Source organism: Sinohyriopsis cumingii, chromosome 6 (assembly GCF_028554795.1).
Source record: "Sinohyriopsis cumingii isolate HCF-2022 chromosome 6, ASM2855479v2, whole genome shotgun sequence".
Classification (NCBI taxonomy): Eukaryota; Metazoa; Mollusca; class Bivalvia; order Unionida; family Unionidae; genus Sinohyriopsis; species Sinohyriopsis cumingii.
Genome location: NC_142966.1, coordinates 158213867 through 158239377, shown reverse-complemented (window position 1 = coordinate 158239377; position 25511 = coordinate 158213867). Strand labels below are relative to the sequence as shown.

The window sequence follows — 25511 nt, the reverse complement described above, 5'->3', positions numbered from 1 at the left end:
GATATTTTTAATTACTGTGTCTCTCACGTTTGTTGTTGACATTGTGAATATCACATTCAGTTGCGTGCTTGTTTGAAGGTTTCATTTATGAACCTCCACAGGGGAATGCTGGTCAGAGTGATTCTTTTTTCTAAAAACTTACATACTGGTTACCCCCAGTGTACAAATTTTATCTTTCAGGCAAATCTCCAGAGTTAGGAATGAAGTGTTCATGGAACTTGATCATGGTGTTATTTTGCATTGTTCTGAACCACCCCATGTAAAAGTTGGTCACACTGACCTACTTTTCTTTTACTTATGACTTGGTTATTTAGACGTCAACTCTTGAATGAATTTTGCTATTTAAGGGATGGAACTGTGGTAGCTCACTTGGTTGAGTATCATACTCATAATTCAAAGGCTGTGGGTTCAAAACCTGTCCAGGCCAGCCCAAATTGGCTACCTCAGAAAAGCACTTAGCTCCCATTTCTCCAGTCTTATTACACTAATTACTGCACAGATTATACTAAGTGCTAGACAAAAACAAGTGTACTTTATGTACTTGCTAATAAGATGAGCCCAACTGAAAAATGCACAGACCCAGATCGGCTGTCGCATAATGCACTGGCAGATCTGTGGAGTTTGTTAGTAATCAGTAGAATAAACATGGACCCTGATCTGCAGGTGCAATATAATATAGAAGATCAGGATCTTTGTTGTTTTCAGTTTGACTGAACTTATAAGCGAATATATATGTTAATTAAAAATGCATCCGATCATCTGTAATGTACTGTAAAATAATAACAAGATCATATGTGTTTTTGACCTGCACTTTTTGGCAGTTAAGTTTCCAACTGCTGTGAGTATGCCATGTGTGAGTTGTCTGTGTTTCTGTTCTGTTTATTTGAAACTAGTCAAATTCATTCATTTAAATTTAAATACAGTTGGCTTCAAATGATACATTTAATTCAATTTAGAACAGAGTTGCAGACACAAGATGTACTTACTGTAAATTATCACTGTGTCTATGCTTCCTTTCACTATATTTTTATGTATGCACCTTTTATATAGATTGCTACTGCTTTATATTTTATTTTAATCTATCTTAATTGAGTTTGGTATATTTATGTAATATCTAATTTACATTAAAATACAATATGCATATATCCACATTTTTTTATTCCTTTCAGGATGGATGCATGAGCCAGATTGTTACCCACGGATTGGAGCTTTTTGATTTCTTATTTAATTTTCAACTGTGATAGTTGATGTGAACTTTTATTAGCATCCCATCTTGCCTAATATTCTCCAGACTTAGCAAACATGCAGCTCAGAATCTGCCCATTTAGAAGAATTTTTGACAGATGAGATTTTGGTTAAAAGTAAGCTGAAAGCAAAAAAAAAATTTTTAAGTATGTCAGAATTTTCAGTTGATTTTCAATTCAATCAAATGAATGTTTTTATAACCTACAGGCCTAATTTTGGTTTTCTGAACTCAAAGTGAAGTTTAATTTTAAAGGCATTTTTAAATATATAGGGTCTTGATGAAGTACAGATGAGGTTGATGGATACCTTGGGGCAGTTAGAGTAAAAGTTGAGATATCTAGTTATGCTTAACATTTTACATGCTGTCTAAATGAACAATTATAGAATATATAGTAGTTATATTTAGGTGTATGTAATTGGAAGTACAATATGATGTCACTTATATGTCAGATCCAGCTGCTAACTGCAAACAAATATATGACCTGATCTACCATTGCATATTATCCAAGCAAATCAGGGTCCATGTTAATTTGTTCTACTGATTAGTCCTAACAAACTGCATAGACCCAGATTTGCTGGCACATTATGCATTGGTAGATCTGGGTCTGTGCAGTTTTCAGTTGAATCCTTATATTATGGATACATGTTTAGTATACTATCTCGGTTAGTTTTACTGACATGATCTTTTCATTATTGCAGTAAAAAGGTAACTTTTAATTTGTACATGTTCATAATTTGGTATGGTTTTGTGCCTGGCCTGTGGTGCCATGCCACATTTCTCTTTTCAACTTCTTAAAAACCATTGTGCCATATCATTGAACTTCGTATGAATATTCCTCAGGACATGTTGCATCAAAATTGTGTTCACGGTTGCTAACTTATTATACATGGTGTGGCTCCCATAGCAACCAAAGTGGAAAACCTATTTTCTACCTCTTGTCCAGAAGTGTTCAGCCAATTCTGACCAGACTTGGTAAGAATATTTCTTATGACATGCTCTGTCCATGTTTTGTTATGGATGGCTTCCTAGTAATGATGCATCTTCTTAGCAACAGGTGATCTTCTCGACAATAGTAGAACTGATTTAAGTAAAAGACTCTACACAATATTATTTGGATTGTGTGCATTATATGGTTTAATAGGGCAAAACACTGGATATATTAAAGGGAAAAGTTACATTCTAAAAATGTATTGAGAACTTAAATTCTAAAACAAACAAAAAAAACTAAATTGCAAAAAAAAAGACAACAACATTAAATAGCATATATATATATATATATATGAAATCTTGTATTATCACACATGGAAATATATGGATATATCTTTCACATGTGGAAATATCTATGAAATATAACAATATTTTACCATTAACTTCCTATTTTCACACTTAAGTGTATGTGTGTGTGTGTGTGTGTGTATATATATATATTACAGAATAAACAACAGCACCATGTAGAATGTGTGGCCAGTTTCGCTTTATTGCTTCATCAGACTGAATTGAAACTGAATTCAGTATCATTGCTTATATATTCTGTTTCTACGTGATCAATGATATAAACAATGTGACATAAACAAGATGATGTCATAGCTTAAATTTTTAAGTTATTCTGTAAATTAGAATAATATGAAAATAGTCTTAACTAATTGTCAACAGGGGCCATAATTCAAATATTTTTATTCAAGAATTATATGAGATGGAAAGGGTCCCTTCATATATTTTGTAATCTGATTTGTAGAGAATGATTTTTCTTTATGCTGTGATGTACAGTATATAGTTCATACTTTGTTTTCATGTATGTAGGATGACAACAAACTTTAATGCACTGATTTCTTCGACTTGAACGTGTCATGCATCTTTTTATGCAGATTACTTGGATTATTTTTTATCGATTCATAAAATGTGCCTTTAAAATCACATTTACCATGATTGCAAACTTTATAGAGGGTAGGTACTCTTTGCCACATAGAACCAGTTACTGCATGATTGATAATTCTTGGCTATGAGCAGTATTATTATTTTTTTAAAACTTTCAGAGGAGAAAGTTAACTCGCATAATGCAAGGCATATTTTATGTTTACAGGTGAAATAAATACTTCACATATCTTGAAAGCATTACAACTAAAATTTACATTATCAAATTATATCAGTTAAAATATGTTTATTAGAAACAGGATTGATTTAGCTCACATTGTATTACCCATATGCAACTCTCCCTTGATAACTCATGCACACTGGGGTCCACAAACATTGAACACACTCTAAGCGAGGACATAAATTACTGAGGGACCTTTAAAAATTTTAAAAATCTCCTTAAACAGCGAGAAAACCGTGGGGGGTGGGGATAGTTAGGAGACAGCTGTTTAATGACTGAATCCTAGTTTTACAATCATGTCGATAACAATTGTTAATAACACACTTTTTCTAACGAAGTTGTTAATTATTCTGTACAAATAGCATTTATTTTCAAAAAGTCCAACATGTGAAAGATCGTTCCAACTGGTTTGAATAATCATCACGTGTACACGAAAACACCTGTGTATTATGTCACTGCTTTTTGTTTTGTTGATAAGTCTGGTTCCCGGATTGGGATATAATAGTATCCTGCCAAATCGGGAGTTTGTTTGCAGGGAATTAGACTAACTGTTGATAAACCACCAAACAGGATTCTTTTTTTTGCAAAAAATAGTGTCATTTATTTTTTATTTGTTCAATTAGTACATTATTGATGTCATGATTTCATTGGAAATAATAGTGAAAGTTCTTATCATCCTTGAGGATATCTCTTAGTGCCAGTTCATGAATTCTCTGAAACTCGCTTGCCCACAATGGTCTGTATCTGTGAAATCCAGCTCTTTGTTTTACAAAGTATTTTTTTTATAGCTTGGTTGCCTTGCTATCTTTGATCACAGTTATGAATGAGTTGGTTAATTTAAAGTAGTTTATGTTACATACACAATAATATTTTTAAGAGGGTTTGATTAATCCATGAAGTGATTATAGCCGACATATGGCTGGGGCCGCTAGATTTTAAGTTTGCAGAATTTGCGTGCCATTTAACCTTTCTTGTAATCCACCTCCTTTATTTGATTCAAAAGACATGATTAACATGATAATACAAAGGAGGTCATCTTTTAATTCAGTGCAGCAATACAACAAATACTTTCACAAGTCAGTTATCAAAACATGGTTGGCACTTAATTAGCTTCTCGGAGAAATGCTTGCAGACATAGCTGTTATGGTAGATTGACACATTTTATGTTTAAATACACATTGCATTTATGATTATTACACTTAAGAGGAACTAAAAATAGAATTAAAATGCAAATTTCACCAAACAGAGATTATTTATTTGGTATTTAAGTATTTGTTTACTGCTTAACCTAGGCATGACATTTTCATGGATCAAAATTTCCTTGAATATTTTAATTATGGTGTACTAAGAATGTCATTTGGAAAGAAAATGTAACCACTTATATGACTTCTTATTAAAAGTTGATAATTTCAAAATGTTGATTAAAATTTTGAGGTCCTATCTATTGTTTCGACTATAAAACAAGCAATATATCAAGGTTTCAGTTACTAATTTTGATCGCGATTTTCTTAAAGTTTTAAGAAATATGGATAATTTTTGGGGTATTTTCTGGTTTTAAAAAATGGGATCCCCACCTGACCCTGCATTATAAGCAGGTTTGCAAGTTATCAGGGCGCAAGTTATCGAGGGAGTGGTGTCAGACCTGTATCACATATGAATTTAACATTTGAACAGGTGGTAAATAAAAATCACTCCCTTTTGTGAGACTAGATATATTAAGATTGTATTATACATTGATTGTTCACACTATTTTGACTTGAGCTTTAGCTCAGGTGGTATCTTGCAGAATTTAATACTTTACCTGATTGTAACTGCAAACATGGACACAAAGAACATGGTGTGCATAGGATTAGAAATAACAGATTGACTCAGTTTTTTTGGATGCTAAGAAGTTTGAGTGATTAGCCTTTTATAAAGTACATGCACCAGCAACAGATTTGACAACTAAACCGACCATGGCATTAAGCACTGGCAGATTAGTGTCAGTGCTCCTTATTTTAAATAATAATTTTAATGCAAACTGGTTTTGTCTCCCTTTGTAATGCATACATATAAAAACGCTTTTTGTCTTGCACAATCTTTACCTTTTTGGAGGCATATGGTGTTAAAAGTAACATGTATTATTATGTAACATTGTGATGTCATCACAGGAGTGCACAGCCATTGGTTGAGAGAGGCATGTGTAGTACTAGGTCAGCAAAGTGCAACCAGTGTTTAAAAAGACTTAATATTGTTCATTTTGAAAACAAAATAATGTCTTGGAGAAAAGGTATCTCAACATATATTTGTTTTACTGTAATAGATACCTCTTTTGAACTCATTATTTCTTAAGTAACCAGAACAGCATGGACCCTCTTCTGCTGGTACATTATGCCATTCACAGCTAGGTCTACTTTTATATGTGTACAGATATTAAGGATGATTATAGCACTCTAGGCATAGATGGCAATTTGTCACATGTGAATGGACTGTCCTTGCATGGGAATTTTCAGCATGGTGGAAAAAATACAGATGGACATGTTGACATTGCATTTTCTTTGAAAGACTTCTTACAAAGTCTGCTTTGTTCTTTATGAAAATCATACCAATCCAACATCAATCTGACTGCCATTGTGATTGCCATAGCATCACCATTATGTTTTTATTAGCTCATTATCATTGACACTGTTGTATGCACAGTTTTTTTAACATCATCAGTACATTCATCATTGTGCATACTAATCACCATGGGCAAAAGTTGGTAAGTTACTTTTCATGTAATCCATGACTGGTTTTCTTGCCATACTACAGTGATTACATTTAGCTCCGTGTTTGGTGATGATGTGTTTTGTACAGTTGTGAAACTTAATGGTTGAATTGATCTTGGATGGTACTACTCACCACAAGCAGACCTGGGGCATATTGGCTGACCTTTCACACACCAGTGATGACATTGAGTTTGCTTTTGAGAGTTTTTGGACTTAATTTCACTGCCACTATTTTAATTAGTCATAAAATCTGATTCATCTTGTCAAGTTTTTACATTTTTTACTTCAGGGTCTCTGATTCTGTTGTATGATTTTTCATGAAATTAGATGGGTGTTTCCATCATTGAGGATATTTCTTCCACAGGCACAGTGACCTGCTTTTCTCACTGTGGAAAAGGTTATTGTGTTATGCCATGGCAGAGCAGGCAAGACAGTATTCTGCATAATTCTTGTGTGAATTTAGTTGCTGCAGTAAATCATTAATTTACATTTTAATTGAAATGTCTTTGCCTACCTCCTGCAAAAATATACTTTTTTCTGTAAAAATAAATGAATTCACATGACTTTTACTCTGACATTGAAGGAGTATACATAGTGTTTGATACATGGAATTGTATAACAGAAAACATGTATATTTTAAAATGAATTTATAAACAGTATTTGTTAATGTATTCTTTATAGTAGACCTGGTTAGATAATATTTGGTAAGAAAACATTTGATTATTCTGTATTTTGGAAAGCATGATGACAAAAGGTTACTGAACCATTACTTTTTCATGAGAGGTTGTGTTACATTTGTTATATGTGTGAGAGAGAGGTAGTTAGATAGGTAGATGGACAGATTCAGATAAAAATTGAAATGCTGTGAATGAAAATGCCTGAATCCATAACTTGCAGTATATTTAGCATCATCCAGATGCCTGTCCACTTAAATTATTTATTTATTTCTGTATTTGTTTGTTAGCTTCCACTTTATATACACCTTACCCTATTTCGTAAATGGTACCTAAATGTTACACCAATACCAGTATTCTTCACCAAAATTAGCCCAGTGTAAGCAGGTCTGTTTTATTGTTTTCCCAGGGAACATGCTTTTATGATCATTTTCATGAATATGTTTTAAGCTAATAAAGCAAAATTAATTAATATCTGCTGAATGCATTAATTAATATTTATAATCGTTGTTGAACTTCTATTGACAACCAGTTTGATTGTCACATGTCCTAACTACTGTTTTTATGCAAGCATGTTATGGACTTGTATGGTTACAACAGAGACCCAGATCTGATAATGTGCCACTACATCAGAGTCAATCCTTTTTACTTCAGATTTCAAGTAGAATGAACAGCTCTGATCCAGATCTGTTAGTACATTTGTATAGTTAAGAGGATATCATATTCAGCTGAATAAAGTATGGTCTTTGGTCTCTTGAAGAGGCTACACATAGAGCTTATTTCTAGACAGTAGGTTAGAGTTAATTCTCATATACATTTAGGGTATTTGTCATGCTAACAAAAATGAATTTGAATATTAAATGTACCGTAAGAGGATACTCAAGAATTTACATATTGAAAAGTATTGGCTATTACTTTAGATGATATGAAATTGAGACTGTATTAGATTGTTTTATTGAATGTTATTTTAATAACTGTGTCTAGATATATTTATATTGACTACCGGTAAGTTTTAAAGCTTTCTCAACCTCGATCACATGCTTTGACAATTTGTGTTCTGAATAGTAATAAAATGTCTATAGATACATTTTACCAGCATTTAATGTTTTGTATTTGTAGAAGCCCTGCAGTTAAATTGTCACTCTTCCCTTCTACATTTATTCCAACATTTGATCTGTGCAGTGTTCAGTAAACATGGCAGACCTATGTTATTTCACTCTTTCAGGAAAATCGCACAAAATGTCAGGCAATCTCAGTCTCACGCTAGCATGAAAATGAGTTACCTGATGGTGTAAACTTATTGCAGAGGTGGGCAAACTTTCCAGTGCAAGTGCCGCATACACAAATTTACACCTTGTCATGTGCCGCATAGTTCATTAAGTAAAATAATTAATATTTGAAATAGCAAAAACAAAAGGTTTTTCTAAATAACATTTAATTAATTTTCAGTTGTTAATATGTTGTTAATATTTGAAAACTTCAACGTAAACTTCCAAAGAAGCACATTTATTTGAAAAACAGAGTCAGTGTGAATGATGACTTGTTCCTAGGCCGCATGAAAACCCTTGGCAGGCCGCATGAGAGTTTGCCCACCCCTGACTTATTGTATGCCTGATCAGGGAATAGGCCAACCTAACTGACACAAGGCACTGTGATCACCAGGTCCCACTTTCAGAAAACTTGTAAACTTAAGTATGCACAGCTCATAATTTTTTTCCACTGCTTAATTTCAAATTGATTATCAATATTGCAGTGTAAAGCATCCAGATAAGAAGCTTGTTTCAGAACATAAGTTTAATGCATTTAGCCTAAGATATTATTTTAAATAATGGAAACCAAAACAATATTCGTTTGCCTAGGATATTTCTCAGTTCAGATATTATGAAATGAACCTCTCACTCACATTTAAGAAGCCAGCACAGCTATCCACACAATCTTCACCCCCTACTGCAAAGTTTATCATTGTTAATTCTTTGTTCTTTATGTGTCAGTCAGAATTGGATTAAATTAATATCATATTTGTGTCTTTGATATTTAGACTTGGGTCTGATCAAATTTTCAGTGACTTTTTGTTTTTTTACCAATATGGATATAATAATTGTTCTGGGACTTTCTTAAATGCTATTATGTGTGTGATATTAAATTCCTTCATGGATGTGATGAAGGTTCTGGGACATTATTGTGTCCTAGTGGTTAGAGCATCCGTCTTGGATGCTGGAGGTCGTGGCTTCGATCCCCAGTCGAGTCATACCAAAGACTTACAAAAATGGTAATAACAGTTGCCACGCTTGGTGCTCAGCATTAAGAGGTTAGTGTTAGGACTGGTCAGCCTGGTGTCAGGATAATATGACTGGGTGGGACATCATGCTACATGTTTGCATCATGATTCCCCAGTGCTAGACATCACTATAAACTGTTACACTGCAGACATCTTAGCGATATGACTGAAAAATTGTTAAAGCTGTGTTAAAAATCCAAATCACACACACACACATACATACATAAGTGTTTGGAGTGCTGGACTCCAGTAAAGATCACAAGTACAAATCCTGCCCATATCAGCCCTAAATAGACTGCTTTTGTGGCATTTTGCTCCCATGGGCTCTGCATTTTAAAGTGTTTCATGTGTTGTCATTAAACAAACAACCATTCTTTCATATTGAATTTTTAAATATTAGCATTTTAAGTTAAACTCGTGTCTTTTGACACCTTTATAAGTTAACATGACATTTATGCTAATATTTTCAGTAATTAGATAATGATAATTTAGTCCTTGAAACAGACGCCCAGTTGGTTTACTTTATTCAAGGGCAGTTTCAGTCACACATCACAAAGTGTTTTACTGGTCATTTTAGAGTGGTCAGTTTATCACTGCCACTTTCATACATGTGCCATGAAAAGTTCAATACATGTTCAGTATTTTGTCAAATTTGGTGTATTAGTCATTAGTAAATACTACACTGGAGGCCACTGGAAGATCATTGAAAAATTTTGTTGCCGGAGAAATTCATTGTGGTGGTTTGGCTATTCCATGATGGCATGCTTGTTCATGGATAGGTGAGCCATCTGAACAGCAGGGCTGTGTGTTTGCCCCAACCTTCTTCAGTGTAGTGTTTTCTGCTTTGCTTACTGATGCCTTCTGTGACATGTTACTGAGACTGATATCACAGACTAAATAGATGGCAAGCTGGTCAATCCAAAAAGACTACATGCAATGACAAAGTCACAGGAAGTGGCTGTTCATGATCTCCTGTTTGCTGATGACTGTTCCCTGAATGCCAAATCTTATCTTGACATGCAACAGAGTATGGATCATATCTCTTCAGCTTTTGATAATTTCGGTCTCACAAGAAAGAAGTGATGCACGAATCTGCACCCTGAAAGCCCTACGAAGAACCTACCATTACAGGAAATGACCAAACCCTTCTTGCTGTGGACAAGTTCCCCTATCTTGACAGCACAGTCATGTGCAATTTACATCGATGATGAAATCAATGCCAGGATTGATTAAGCAAGTGTGGCTTTGGAAGATTACACGCAAATTTGTGGAAGCACAAAGCCATCAGTGCAGAAATAACTGAAGGTCTACAAAGCCATTGTGTTGCCGACCTGCTGTATGTATAAACCATTTCCATGATGTCTGCCTGAGGAAACTAATGAGGATAAGATGGCAGGACAGTTTCTCAGACTCATGGGTTCTCACACTGGCAAGCATTCCAAGCATTCACACTCTGCTGATGAAATCAGAGATGTGATGGGAATGTCACGTTATCAGGATGTCAGAAGAGCGACTATCAAGGAAGATTTTCGATGGTGAACTATAGGAGGACAAGCTTTCTCCATTGGTCAGAAGAAAACAACAACAAAAATGCTTCAAAGATTCCCTCAAGTCATCCTTGAAGCATTTCTACATTGACTCTGTCTTGAGAAGATCTCATGTAAAAGTGCTCCACCTGGCACAGTCTCATCCTTACTGGAGCTTCAGATTTTGAGCTGAGGAGAAGTTCAGATGAAGAACAGAAGCGCAAGCAGCGTAAACCTCGGAACTGCAGTACGTCCTATATTGGTCAAGCAACCCCAAGTGGCATCTACTGTCTAGGTTGACACAGACAGTTCAAAGCACTTACTGGTATAAATGAGGCACCCACATACTTAAAGAAACCACACCGGTTAGTGACGTCATAGTCATCTTTGAACTCGAAGGACAGGCAACAAACATCTCCTCGAACAAATGGATAAAAGAGTACAGTTTGGAGAGAGAGAGGTATTCAGATTAAAAACGTATTATGATGCTATGATGTTTATAAGGAAAAACATAACAATCATTAAAATCAGAAGTATAATTCGCTATGTATCAGATCGTTGTACTTCCTTGCAGACATTTATTTAAGTATCAAAATAGCAACAAAAAAATCAGACAGGTCTCACCAAGATTATATCATATGTTGGGCTCAAAATAATTTAACAGAATCGGCATAGATTATGTTGCTTTGTCTGAAAATAGTTGCATTTTAATAAAGTGAATCGAATTTGTAGTGCCAGCAACCTGTCCGGAACTGGCTGATTCATATTGTTTGATTTGTGATCACAACACAAATAGGGTAACTCAACGAACTTCTATATCATGAATTTGTTGCTGTGAATATTGGTGTAATTTTTTATATATACCGGTACATATTTTAACTGCAACAAATACTTGTAACAAGGAAATTAGTTCGAGTTTCTGCTTGACTTTTCTAACCTTATATCGATATTTGGAGAGCTGTGTTGGGGTGGAAGGTTCTTTAACCTGTTGTTGGAGATGAAGGTTCTTTCACTCCAAAATGACTCCCCAAATATAGCTGGGTTAACAGAGACAAAGCCAGACTAAGGCCATATGAGACACTGAAGCAATTTCATAAAGCATAAAGTTGTCTCTGTTTCCACCTTCCAAGAATGTTAATGATATAGTTTAAGTCATTTACTTTCTTTTCAATTCTAAAATGACCATACAATGTATAGACAAGAGAGCCCGAACTCTGTGAATCCAAAAGACTTGCACATTGGCCAGTTACCGGTAAGACAGATCTGTCAAGTACCGATAAGGTGGAACTGAAGCAGTCCAAAAGATTTGCACATTGGCCAGTTATCGGGAGGACAGAACTGTCAAGTACCGATAAGGTGGAAGTGAAGCAATCCAAAAGACTTGCACATTGGCCAGTTATCGGTAGGTTAGAACTGCCAAGTACTGATAAGGTGGAACTGAAACAATCCAAAAAGACTTGCACATTGGCCAGTTATTGGTAGGACAGAACTGTCAAGTATTGATATGGTGGAACTGAAGCAATCCAAAAGACTTGCTTATCAGCCAAATACTTGTGAAGTAGATCTGTCAAGTACCAGTAAGACATAACTGTCAAGTACCGTTAAGTTAGAACTGAAGCATTCCAAAAGAACTGCTACACTGCTCAAATACCAGTAGGGCAGAAATGAAGCTGTGCTGTCGTAATGCACATTATACAAGGTCTTATAAGGCAAAACTTAATAAGTTATATCGTATTGCACATTGAGCAAGTAACGGTAAGCAAAACTGAAGCAGTCCACACTGACCAAGAACCGGTAATGTAGAACTGAAGTAATCACGTCATATTGCACATTGGTAAGGTACAGTTAAAGTGTGATTAAGCGATTGTATCATACTGCACACACCACTCTGGTGGCCTAGTGGTTAGAGCATCCACCTTGGAAGCAGGAGGTAGTGGGTTTGAACCCCGGCCGAGTCATGCCAAATACTTACAAAAATGGTATTAACAGCTGCCTCACTAGGCACTCAGCATTAAGAGGTTAGTGTTAGGACTGGTTGGGCTGGTGTCAGGATAATGTGACTGGGTGGGACATCATGCTACGTCTCTGCAGCATGATGCCCCAGTGCTAGACATCACTATAAACTGCCACACTGCAGATATCGTAGTGATATGACCGAAAAACTGTTAAAGCTACGTTAATAATCCTAATCACACACACACATACTGCACACTGATCAAGTACCAGTAAGGTAGATTTGAAGTAATTATGTTGTATTGTGCATTGGTCAAGTACCGGCTAGGTAGAGCTAAAGTAGTAATGGTCGCTTGCGGGTAAGGTAGAATGGAAGTAGTCTTGTTAGAACTATACATTAACCAGGTATCAGTAGGGCAGAACTAAACTACTCGTGTCATAAATGCGCATTGGTTAAATTAAAGCAAGGCAGAACTAAGTAATCCTGTCGTATTGCGCATTGGTGAAATGGCTGTAGGTAGAACTGAAGTAATACCATTGTATTGTGTTTTGGTAAAGTACCAGTAGGGCAGAAGTGAAACAATTCGGTCGTATTGTTCACAGATAGAATGAAACGCTTAACATTCGCCATCTTAATTGCAGGAGTTGATCAATATAGATGCTATAATTCTTTGCACGGAAGATCTTTAGAATAAATATTAATTAACATAAAAGACTTAAAGAAAAATACACATTGAAAATTGATCAGTTTTATTTTTAGAAATGTCTCACATTTTATTCAGCAGTGTTTCCCCAGTTTACAATATTACTCGAAATACCTTTATCAACAAAGTCATACATACCAGCACATGTCGATGCCAACTTGGTCACACCAATCAAATCTATCTGAACAAGACAAACAGCGATCCGTCTAATGGCTAATTTCAGTATCTACCCATTGGATGTATTTTATGTCTTCCTGATAATTTTGAACAATGACAACTTCTAATCAACCATGTGTGTGTGTGTGTGTGTGTGTGTGTGTGTGTGTGTGTGTGTGTGTGTATGCGTCTGTCCCCAAGGAAGTGAGGGTCGGATCGTTTGTCATGAGGCACAATAGAAAGCATTGCTGATATACTTAAAGCCAGAGAGCATGAGGTAAATAAAACTGAAGTCAAAACTGACATAAGCAAAATTATTTTTTAATTTGCGCAGATAGACATTTACCACAAATAGATAACTCTGTGATTATGACTACGTCCACATATTTTGTCTGGTTTTTCAATTTATGGGAGAATTTTCGCAGTAAGTAAACATATTAATCAGTCATAAACATACCTTACTTTTTGAACAGCAAACTCGTTCAATGGTCGACCGCACCCACAATACGGATGTGTAGTGACTTTAGTACCCAGTTTTACCTGTAGTAATAGTTTCTGTCCAAATAAGAACAAGTTCACTTTACTCTAATTACACCACTTCAGACTAGACAAACTTGTAAATACCGATCACCTCCTTTTCGGTATTTCAGAGCCACGGGCTACATGCAAGAACTACTTACCTCCAAAATTGAAAAGTTAGACAAATTTCAAGAAATTATACCTACCTCTGAAATTTAAGAGTTTGACAGGAAAAGCTCCAAATGATCAACTTTATCTTTTAACAAAAACATTTGTTAACACATTTATAAACAACATTTTACTTACTTCAAATTTCAGTCAACACATAATCATTTATGAATTTTGCACTTCATCACAACAAAGCAAAGGTGTAACATCACCCTCTTAGTAAGAGGGATGGTTATTTGGATTTGGCTAGCATTATCTAGAGGATGAGCTTCCTCGATATTATAGCCCGGTGGGAGTGGAAAAATAGAATTTCAAAAGAAAATTGAGCAAGACTGCTGGGAAGAAATAATGCAATACGAGCCCCCTCAGACAAGAAAAATAACAAATTTAATTAAAAGAAATTAATAGCGGCAATTCCAATTCAACTTAAGTTATGTCAACAGAATTTAATATCAGTGTCTGATTTGGATTTATTTCATCACAATAACAAGTGGTGAAAAGAGTGCAATGTCCACGACTGATTGCAACACCTTCCTCCCTTGACCGTGTACCATCTTCCTATTTCCTCCAGCCTTCCTATTCTCAACGCTTCACACCTTCCTTTATTCTGAACTCATCACTTCTTTTTTCGGACTTCCGTCTTCAGACTGTCCCGTCTCTCCCCAGAAAGCTGTTCCTTAAAGGACAAAATTATCCCTAAATCTCTATATGTACCACTTTCTACACATACATAAATTCCCTCATTTGTGTTACTGAGAAGCATACTAGCTATCCACATTGCGAAAATTCTGACTTAATCCAATAGAACATCACCCTCGCTTCACAGCGACCGGCCATAAATTAACACGTGAGCAATATATTCAACATTACCGTATCTCTTTATCTACGCTACCACGTGCTTGATAACTATTGCATAAAATTCACAAAATTCTAGCTCACAGCAATCCCTAACTTAATAGATTTTGTAAACATTACAAAATCAGATATAAACATGCGATTATCGTTAGCTCACGATAATCAGTATCGTCCTAACAGACAAAGAAAATTATTTCATATAACTCTGTGTTGTTGTTGTTGCCGTGGGCTTTAGTGCCATTTTTCAGCACATAAAAGGCTATGTATGGCGGCCAGTATTAATGGGGGAGGAAGAACCCGGGAAGAACCACAGACCCACGAGAAGCTACTCGCAAGCTTTCTCACATACCCACATTGGCTGAAAGTAGTATATGGGGATCTTATAGGGTCTATGGGATTTATCATTACCGACCCCCTTGGGAACATATAGGGTCTATGTAAATTTAACATGGAGAAAAATCGTGGGAACATATAGGGTCTATGGGAATTAACATGGCCAAAAACCCTGGGACAATATAGGGTCTATGTAAATTTAACATGGAGAAAAATCGTGGGAACATATAGGGTCTATGGGAATTAACATGGCCAAAAACCCTGGGACAATATAGGGTCTATGTAAATTTAACATGGACATAAACCCTTGGGACTGTATAGGGTCTATGTAAAATTGAAACAGGGAGGGTCTCTATTTTTTTTAAAAAATAAAAAAATAAAATAAAAAATAAAATAAAAAAAGGGGTAGGCAATTCAATGACTATCTCTTTTCGAGAAATATGGCTGGCCCTGAAAAGGGCCTTTGGTTTATGTTAATATACCCTTAACATAAAGGGCATTTGCGACATCTTCTTGTCCTCAAACTTCGTCTTACAGCAGGGCCATACATCAGAGTCCTCTTGAGGCAACCTTGTCTCTCTATATAGACTCTTCTTATCCACAGGCTGCTACTGGTCCTGTGGACAACGGTCCACTTGGATCGGACATACATGAGCATGTCCGTCCTGAACATCATTGTTGACACAAGGGTTGAAGATTCAACGTCGGTCCACATGTTGAGGCTCCTACAATAGGTGAATCAATGCAGTGAACTGCGCTTATTTATAGGGACAGAAAGGATTGAAACGGATTGAGTTCATTCACCAATCCGAACACGCGTTACAGAATTCAGTCAGCCCGCATCCAATCCGAAGAGAGCAGTCTGTGACGTCACGTAGTCTATATAGATTCGCTAGCGCTTGTGTGCAGTCAATCTATGCGACAGTGATTCAACATGACGGAAACTCAGAAAACGATCCAATGGGGTGCACCAGCAGGGGAGACCGCCCAAGGGAACCCGGACTTACTTTCAGAAGAGGTGAATTGGGATTTTGTCGATTTTCTCTCCTCGCAAGAATTTGTTCCGGAACCTTCGTTACCTTCTTCATTACCGCAAGTGGAGAATTTTAGACAGAGACAGAAAGAAGAATTGGAGAAATTTATACAACGACAAAAGGAAGCGGAACAGGCTTTTCTCTTACAGCAACAGCAACAAGAAGAAGAGGTAAGACAAAAACAACAGCAAGAAGAAGTAGCAGCAAAGAAACAAGAGGGTGAAAATCAAACGGTCACGGTACTGTTGGACATTTTAGCGGAGTTAAGAAGTCTGAAACAAATGTATCAGACTTCTTTATCACGACCGAAGAGAATACGACCTTCCCGAGCTAAACACGTCAACCCTGTGACTAAGCCTACCGTACCACCCTTAGTGATTTCAACCCAATCATTATCATCATTACGCAGTCCAGAAGTAGGCCTTGGCCGTGGCAAAGGCTTAAGGCAGTTAAAATTGATTGCTTAAACTCACCCCTGCACCATAAAGAAAAAAGGCCCTTTTCAGGGCCACCCACATTTCTCGAAAAGAAATACAATTTCAATTTGCCAATAACTCAAAAATAAACCCCACCCATTTTACCCTTATAGTACGTGTCTGTGTATGAGTGCGTGAGTGTAGCTTCTTATTTTAAAATCAAAACTCAAAGACTCTTACCTTATATCATTCATTTATTCTTTTCTCCATTTTTTACAATCCAATTCACAATTCACAACACAACACTTTAATAAAAAGTTCATTGATTTCTTCTTTTCTCCTTGTTTAGTCTCTCTGTTTTTTGAATTTCTTCACCGTCACACTCTTTTCCTCTTCTTCCTCCTCGCTTTCTTCCCTTCTTTTTTTCTCCTGTTTCTTTTTCTTCACCTGTCTTCTTTCTTCCTCAGAAGAATCCCTCTCTTCTTCTGAAGAATCCTTCTTTTCTTCTGACTCCTCTTGTTTCTTTTTTGGGCAATCTGGAGACCAATGTCCTTTTTCTTTACAATAATAACAGGTATCTTTACTTTTGTCTTTTTTAGCTCCTGTTTTTTGACGGTCTGGACACTCTGAAGACCAATGCCCTTTCTTCTGACAGATATAGCAAGTATCTTGACTTTTATCTCGAAAGGAAGGAGAGTAGTCCGTAGGCTGGTCTGAAGAGAATTTTCTAATGACCCCTCGCAAAGCTCTGACGAAACGTTCCATCTGGTTAGTCTCTTCCATCGTTGTGCTCGGCTTGAGAGTGAAATGAATAGTGAAAGGACAAGACACACACCCTTTTATATACGCTGGTCTGCTATGACTATAAAGTAGTTCATGGTGTTTGAACTTGAGTCATTTGACTTTTTGCTTTCAAGATGAAACGATCCCATTCATTCGAGAAGAAAGAAGAAGAAAGTAAGAGGCAGAAACGTGATCTATCGCCTCGTACCAGGGCTGAAATCTTGGCACAAATTCATGCCAGTGATTTTGAAGAGGACATGAGTGAACCAGAATCCGAACCCTCTAAACCAAGTCCACCACCCTTTGTCAACCCTGAAAAGTACTATTCCATTCGAGAGACGGAAAAGCGCTCCTCTAGAAAATTTAGAACCACGGCTTACAAATACACGGTGAAGTTTAAAGATTTCAAGTCCGAAGTACCGTTAGAGAAAGCAGAAGGGTTCATCACCGGAGTGTGGGATTCTCTGCTCACTGCACTCAAGCGACAATGTCAACCCAAAGAAGACGATCGCTTGAGACTTTCCATACAACACGACGGTTTGAAATCCCCTGTTTGGATCGAGTTTAGCACCCCTGCAGAATTGACCGCTTCCAAAGTCATGGACAAGATTCAACACGTGCAACAATCTAATGACCAGTTTGACATCACCGATGGAAAAGCCACATTGGACATGACCCACGTCTCTCCTCCTCAAGGGACCGGACGCAAAAAGATGTTATTGGTGAACGACCTTCGCAGCATTAAGCGTAGCCTTGTCCAAATTCACAATCCTCATGACCAGATGTGTTTAGCCCGTGCCATCGTGGTGGGACGAACCTATGCCAACAAGAACGACACGGTAGAATGGAAAAGAGACTGGGAGAACATTCGACAATCGGACCGAGCCAAACAACGAAGTGAAGCAGAACTCCTGTTACGAAAAGCTGGCATGTCCAAAGACACACCCTGTGGCATTCCTGAGATGCAAAAATTGCAAGATGCCCTAGCTCCACGATACACTTTGAAAGTGCACCCTCAAGAAGTGCGCGGGTCTCTGTTGTTTCGAGGGCAAGATTTTAAGGACGTAAAATACATTCATGTTTATCATCACGATGACCATTTCGATACCATTACCAGTATCACCGGATTCCTGGGATACGGTTATTACTGTGAGAAATGTGACCATGGTTATAATAATCGAGAGCAACACAAGCATTGTGGATCGAAATGCTCAGGATGTTTGGCCTCTTCACCCTGTCTGAGCGAAGAACCAGTGCCTTGTTCCACTTGTCTGCGCACGTTTGTCAGCCCTACCTGTTACCAACAACATCTGAAAACGCAAGGTTCACAGCAGAAATGTGCTTGTCAACTCCTGAGATTGTGCCCTACGTGTGGACAAGGCATACGTACCAATAGTACCAAGGCACACGTATGTTCAGGAAAAAAGAAATGTCACATTTGTCACCACATCGTGGACTTGGAACACCAATGTTACGTGCAAAAATACCAACCCCCACCAGAGAAAGAGGACGGTCACAAGAAGAAAGGCAATTTCATCTTTTTCGATTTCGAATGCATGCAAGAGACTGGCATTCACATTCCTAATTTCTGCGTGGCTCATCGAGCGTGCGAGAAGTGCATTCAAGAACCTATCTTCAGTCATTGCCCTCACTGCAGCAAGATTCCTGGAGGGCGTGAAAAAATCTTTCGGGGGCCAAACACGTTAGCCGATTTTGCCCAATGGGTCTTAGACCCCATCGACAAGACGTGGAGCCAAGAGGACATCGGACTTTACGGAGATTGTCATCGTCATGCCACGGTGATGGCTCACAATTTCTCCGGATACGATGGACAGTTTCTTCTCAGATACTATACGGAACATGGCACCGAACGTCCTAAAGTGACTTTGAACGGAGCCAAAATCATTTTCATGCAAGTGGGACAAGTACAGTTTAAAGATTCGATGAGCTATTTGGCCATGCCTTTGAGTCGAATGCCTAAAACGTTTGGAATGACAGAAATGGCTAAAGGGTACTTTCCACACTTTTTCAATACGGAAGCCAATCAACACGCCGTTCTACCCCATTTACCTGAGGCTCACTATTACGACCCCGACAACATGCGTACCGAACAACGAGAAGCTTTCTACGCTTGGTACCAGGCTCATGCCTCTGACCCCTTCGACTTTCAGGAAGAAATGCTAAAGTATTGTCGTTCCGACGTGGACATTTTACGGCGTTGCTGTGGAAAATTTCGAGAACTGTTCATGGAACACGGAGGGGTCGATCCTTTGAAAGAAGCTTGCACCATTGCCAAAGCGTGTTCCTTAGTGTACCGCCAACGATTCATGCTTGAAAACACCGTGGCTGTCATCAGTCCTCAAACGACCCACTATGTCAAGCGTCAATACTCGGTCAAAGCCCTACGTTGGTTACATTACTTGTGCGACAAGGAAGACAAGTGGATTCAGCATGCCCGCAACGGAGGGGGTGAAAAGACCATCGGAACGTATTCGGTCGATGGCTGGGACTTAGAAAACCCCAAGATCGTGTACGAGTTTAACGGTTGCTTATTTCACGGATGTCCCGTTTGTTATCCTGACCGTGGCACTAAAAATCAGTTTTTGCAACGAACCATGGAAGACTTGTACCAGGACACTTGTCAGCGACGCCTAAAGGTAGAACAGCAAGGATACCAAGTGGTGGAAATGTGGGAACACGAGTACGATCACCGTATGAAAACCGATCCCGAGTTTAAACGCCTCGTGGAAAGTTACCAGTTCATGGACCCGCTGAACCCGAGGGATAGTTTGTACGGAGGAAGGACCAATGCCACCTGTTTGCTGTACCAAGCCGACGAAGAGAACGGAGAAGAAATCAAATACTTGGACGTGTGTTCGCTGTATCCCTACGTGTGCAAATATTGTCGCTTTCCTGTAGGGCACCCGCAATTGTTCACGGAACACATCGACCTGGTCAACATTCGACAATACGAAGGCTTGATCAAGTGTAAAGTTTTGCCTCCCACGAACCTATACCATCCCGTCTTACCTCACCATTGTCAAGGCAAACTGATGTTTCCCTTGTGCCGTACTTGTGCCGAAACGTGCAACCAAGACCAGCCTTGTCATCACAGCCAGGAAGAACGGGCCTTGACGGGAACCTGGGTCAGCGTAGAATTGTTCAAAGCTATGGACATGGGATACCAACTGTTAGAAGTGTACGAAATTTGCCACTTTCCCAAGACACAACAATACCACAAGGGTGACCCGACTCAGAAAGGCATTTTCGCAGACTACGTGGATGCCTTTTTGAAACTGAAGCAAGAAGCCAGTGGCTATCCTTCCTGGTGTCACACTCCCGAAGACCAAATACAATTCAAAGAGAAATACTACGAACAAGAAGGCATCACTTTAGACCACATCGAGAAAAACGAAGGCAGGCGATCGTTTGCCAAAGTGATGTTAAATTGCTTGTGGGGTAAAATGGCACAACGCCCGTGTTTACCCAAGACGGAATATTTGACAGAACCTTCCCGCTACTTTCAGATGATTCACGACAAAACCAAATTCATGAAACACGTGGACGTCGTTCGCGAGGATTTGATCTTAGTCAATTACGAAGAAGATCTGGACTTTGTACAAGACGACCCCTTTGGAAATGTCATCATTGCGGCTTACGTGACAGCCCATGCTCGCTTAAAATTGTACGAAGCTTTAGAACTGTTAGAAGAACGCGTCCTGTACTTTGACACGGACAGTTGCATTTACATCCATCACCCGATTCAACATCACCCTGACATCGAAGGAGACCGTTTAGGAGCCTGGACAGACGAGCATCCCGACGACAAGATTCTAAGTTTCGTCAGTGGCGGTCCCAAAAATTACGGCTACGAATACCGGGACAAACAAGGAGAAGTGCACACGACGTGCAAAGTGAAAGGACTGACTCTGAATTATCGTACCAGTCGAGTGGTCAACTTTGGGGTATTGAAAGAAGCCTTGCAATCGGAAGAGGATGGAAACTTTAAAGTGACCACCTATCAACCGAACAAGATTGTACGTTTACCCACTCACCACATCGTCAGTCGACCCTTGGAAAAAGTCTATCAAATCGTGTACCAGAAGCGAGTGCGACTTCCCAATCACTTTACGTTACCGTACGGTCACGTCGGTATTGGTCTGTATATAAAAAGGAACCCTAGACAAGATCGATAGTTCATTGGGACTACCAAGACCGAGCAAACAAGATGAATACTTTGAAAGAGACATCGTTCCAGTTTGGGGATTGTAAAAAAGTTGTATCTTCCTCTAGTGTGACTAATATTGGATGGATAAGACCCATGCATTGCGACGGAAAATGTCCGGAAGGAAACTGCGATTGTCCATGTGGTTACCATTGTAATTGCGTAACGGAGTTTGCAGACGAGTGCGATTGTGAGCCTTGCGATGGGACCGATGCTGTACCTTGTGACCTGAGCGATGCCGTAAAGCATCATGGGAACTTTAGTGCCCCTACCCCTATCATGGAAAGTGATGCTGTGCGTGTCAAACCTGTGGGATGCGAAAGCGATGCTGCTCGTCCTCTTGGACATTTTACTGGGTTTCGTTTTAAAGGGGAATGTTCACCTTCACGTCTACCCCCCTACGGATGTCATCCAGCCTTGAGCAAACTCCTACCCATGTCACTCAACCCTCATCGAAACGAACCTGTGAAAAACGAATATTCGTTTCCTGTGCGTTTGTCGGAATACTGCGACTTTGAAAATCGTCTTCAATCGTTCAAAGGAAAATGGCCAAAGTATCTGGGAGGACCGACCCCCGAAGAATTAGCCAGAGCCGGATTTTTCTACTTGGGCGAAGGAGATAAAGTCAGGTGCTTCAGTTGCGATGTGACACTTCACCACTGGGAACCGCAAGATTCGGCCTACGTAGAACATGCTCGATGGTCACCGAATTGTCATTACTTACCTTTAGTGGGACCGAGACATTGAAGTAACTTCTTACCATAATGATCTGTTCATGGATACTTTACAAGAGAACATTCGTGCTTTGCCTGTGGAGTTGAGAGAACGCATTTACCGAGAGCTGGTCAAAATACAAGTGAAACGTAAAGAACAATTGCATCCGTTACGTCACCGGTGTTTGAACCACTGGTACCTGAAGGCTATACAAGGATTGATTCAATTGAAAGTGTTCCATCGGACAGACATTGATCAACGATCCTCTAGTTTTAAAAAGGATTGGTTTGGTATGGACGATTCTACCTACATCATTGTAAACGTACTGCATCGAATTCCAGAGGAAGAGTTAACGAATTACCAACATCTTGAACACAATGTCAACTTAGTGAAAGAGGAAACTTCTGAACGAATTGTAATGTGTAGATTAGTGACTCAACGATTTAAATTTGACACTGAAGTGAAACCATGTTTGTGCAAAGAGTACATTTCTTGTGTCAGACCAAAGAGGATTTAGTATGACCTATTCATGGATACTTTGCTAGAGAACATTCGTGCTTTGCCTGTGGAGTTGAGAGAACGCATTTACCGAGAGCTGGTGAAAATACAAGTCAAACGTAAAGAACAATTGCATCCGTTACGTCACCAGATCTTTAACCACTGGTACCTGAATGGTATAAGAGAACTGATTCGTCAGAAATTGTTTCAGTGGTCAGACCTTGTTCAACACTTTGAGTTAGTGAATGATCGAAATGTTCATTATTTTGGTTACTTCGAGATTCACCTACAGCAATACATTGAGGAAGACAAGTTAAAGGATTATCAACATATTTTACGTGGAATCTACTTAGAGGAAGAGGAAACTTCTAAACGAACTCTGAAGTTTCGGTTACAGTATGCAAGATTTAGATTCCCTACTGGAGAACGAAGATCTCTGGCTAGAAAGTACGTGTATTGTTTCCGAAACAAAGAGACTATAAAAACAGGCTGCCATGCCACGACTTATGTCACATGTCATCCAACAGATTCCGTGGAAGGAACTCAATGACCATATTCAAACCGTGGATCATTACCATCGATTATTACAAGAACTGTATCCATTCAATTTGGGACGACAAGTGGTGTGTGTCTTAGTGACTTGTTTTTTGGGATTTCGTTTACCAGCCGATTCTTTGTGGACTCTTTACGATCAGTACTTACCACCTCCATGGCCTTAAATGGTCACGAAAAACTCCTTTTGCTCAAAGCCTTGCGTTTTCATCTGGATACTTCTCGACCTCTACGGGAAAAAAAGATTCGTCAACTTTTAGCTACCCAAGACGTGTATGACGATGTTTGTGTAGCTTGTGACTTACATCCCCATTGGACAGATGTCCGTGCCTGGAAAGAATGGGATTTTGAGGCTTGGACCCAAGAAGTGGCCCAGTATGCACGAGAGTTGTTCAAGGAAAAAAGTTACTTTTCAACCCGTGTTAGTGACGGTGCCAGAAGAACCCGTCACCCAGGACAGGACTGTCGTGGACAGACCTGAAAGACCCTTTCGGGAGGACACTTGTGTGACCTTACCCGCTGTTGAACTGGTTAGAACATTACCCAAAAGATGTGATTGTTGTACAGACACTTGTGTTTATTCCACGTTCATCGTTATCATGTGCCTTTTATCCTTGTACTTAAGCCTTTGGCTTTTATGTATTTTTGTCTTTCGTATTCATGTTTGAAAAAAAACATTCAATAAACGTGATCTGAAAAAGTATATAAACTCTTGTCTTGTTTGTTTTCGTGTCACAAGTGACATCTCTCACACCATGGCTACCTCTGCTGTCTCTGCTCCCTCTTCCTCTACTGTCAAAGTCATCGACGAACACTTAGATCGTGCCAGTTGGGAGGCTTTGTATCTTCGCCATCCCTTTAACATGCTCATTGCTGGACCTAGCGGTTCAGGCAAAACCGAATTCGTCAAACGTTTGATCGAACATAAACATCATTTGATCGATCGGCCACCTCAACGGATCGTGTGGTGTTACAAAGAGTGGCAATCGGCGTACAGCCTCTTGCGAGAAAGTCAAGGCGATTCCATCGTGTTTGTGGAAGGCATTCCTAAAGAAGACGACGGCATCGTCTCTGACTCCCGTCAAACCCATTTGGTCATTTTCGACGACATGTTAGGAGAAGACGAAGAAGAAATTAAATTGTGGTTCACGCGCAAAGGGCATCACCGTAATGCCAGTGTCATTTACATCACCCAAAATTTGTTTCAACAAAGTAAAGCCCATCGCACCATCAGTCTCAATGCGCATTACGTGGTCTTGTTTAAAAGCCCTCGAGATAAATCGCAAGTGCAAGTCTTAGCCAAACAGTTAGGAACGCCTTGGCTGACTCAGGCGTACGACGATGCCACTCAAACGCCACACGCCTATTTACTCGTCGATTTGAAACCTACGACCCCCGAGGATTTGCGATTTCGTACCCACTTGTTTCACCACTGGTGCCAAGACGGAGGGCCTGTCCTGTACACGTCTCCGTCCTCGACTACATTTCACTCCCCATCAAAAAATCTATAAAAACCTCAGACCCTTTTTCGTCTGTCTCACACATTGTGAACATGACGTCCCTTCAGTCGCATCTTCCCGTCAAATTGATTCGTGCCTTGTATGGCATCAGTCGAGAAAAAGATCCACAAACACGAGCCCGTGTCTTAGAAGCTAGTCTCAAAGAAGTCTTACGATGGTTCACGGTGACGGCACGTCAATTACTCCAAGGAATCATTCAGATTCCTCATCAAACCAAACGCTTTTTTGATCGAAACAAAGTCGCTTTGGTCCAACTGGCCGATCCCCGCATCGACACTCAAACCAAAAAACAAATCATTTTGAAACCTGGAGGGAGCGGTACTCTAGGAGGGGTCATCATTCGCTCACTCTTAAGATGGGATCCTAATGCCCCCAAAGTTATCCCCAAGACAAAAGTCCAACGAAGCCCCAAGAAGAAAAAGAAAAAGACCAGGTCCCCAAGAAGAATAACTTCTCCAGTGGCAGGACCCTCCTCTTACCAGACACCACCACCCCGGAAAAAGAAAAGAAGCCCCCAG

General features: G+C 39.0%; 1 protein-coding gene across 3 annotated transcripts in view; it reads left to right on the top strand.

Moving 5' to 3' along the window:
* Positions 1–7849, top strand: part of LOC149798370 (cardiolipin-specific deacylase, mitochondrial-like) — a 47444-nt gene extending 39595 nt beyond the window's left edge. For all 3 annotated transcript variants that reach the window (XM_089963523.1, XM_089963522.1, XM_089963524.1), the window contains one exon: positions 1170–7849. The gene's annotated coding sequence lies outside the window, so the exon portion shown is untranslated. The remainder of the gene's footprint in view (positions 1–1169) is intronic.
* The last annotated feature ends 17662 nt before the right edge of the window (positions 7850–25511 follow it).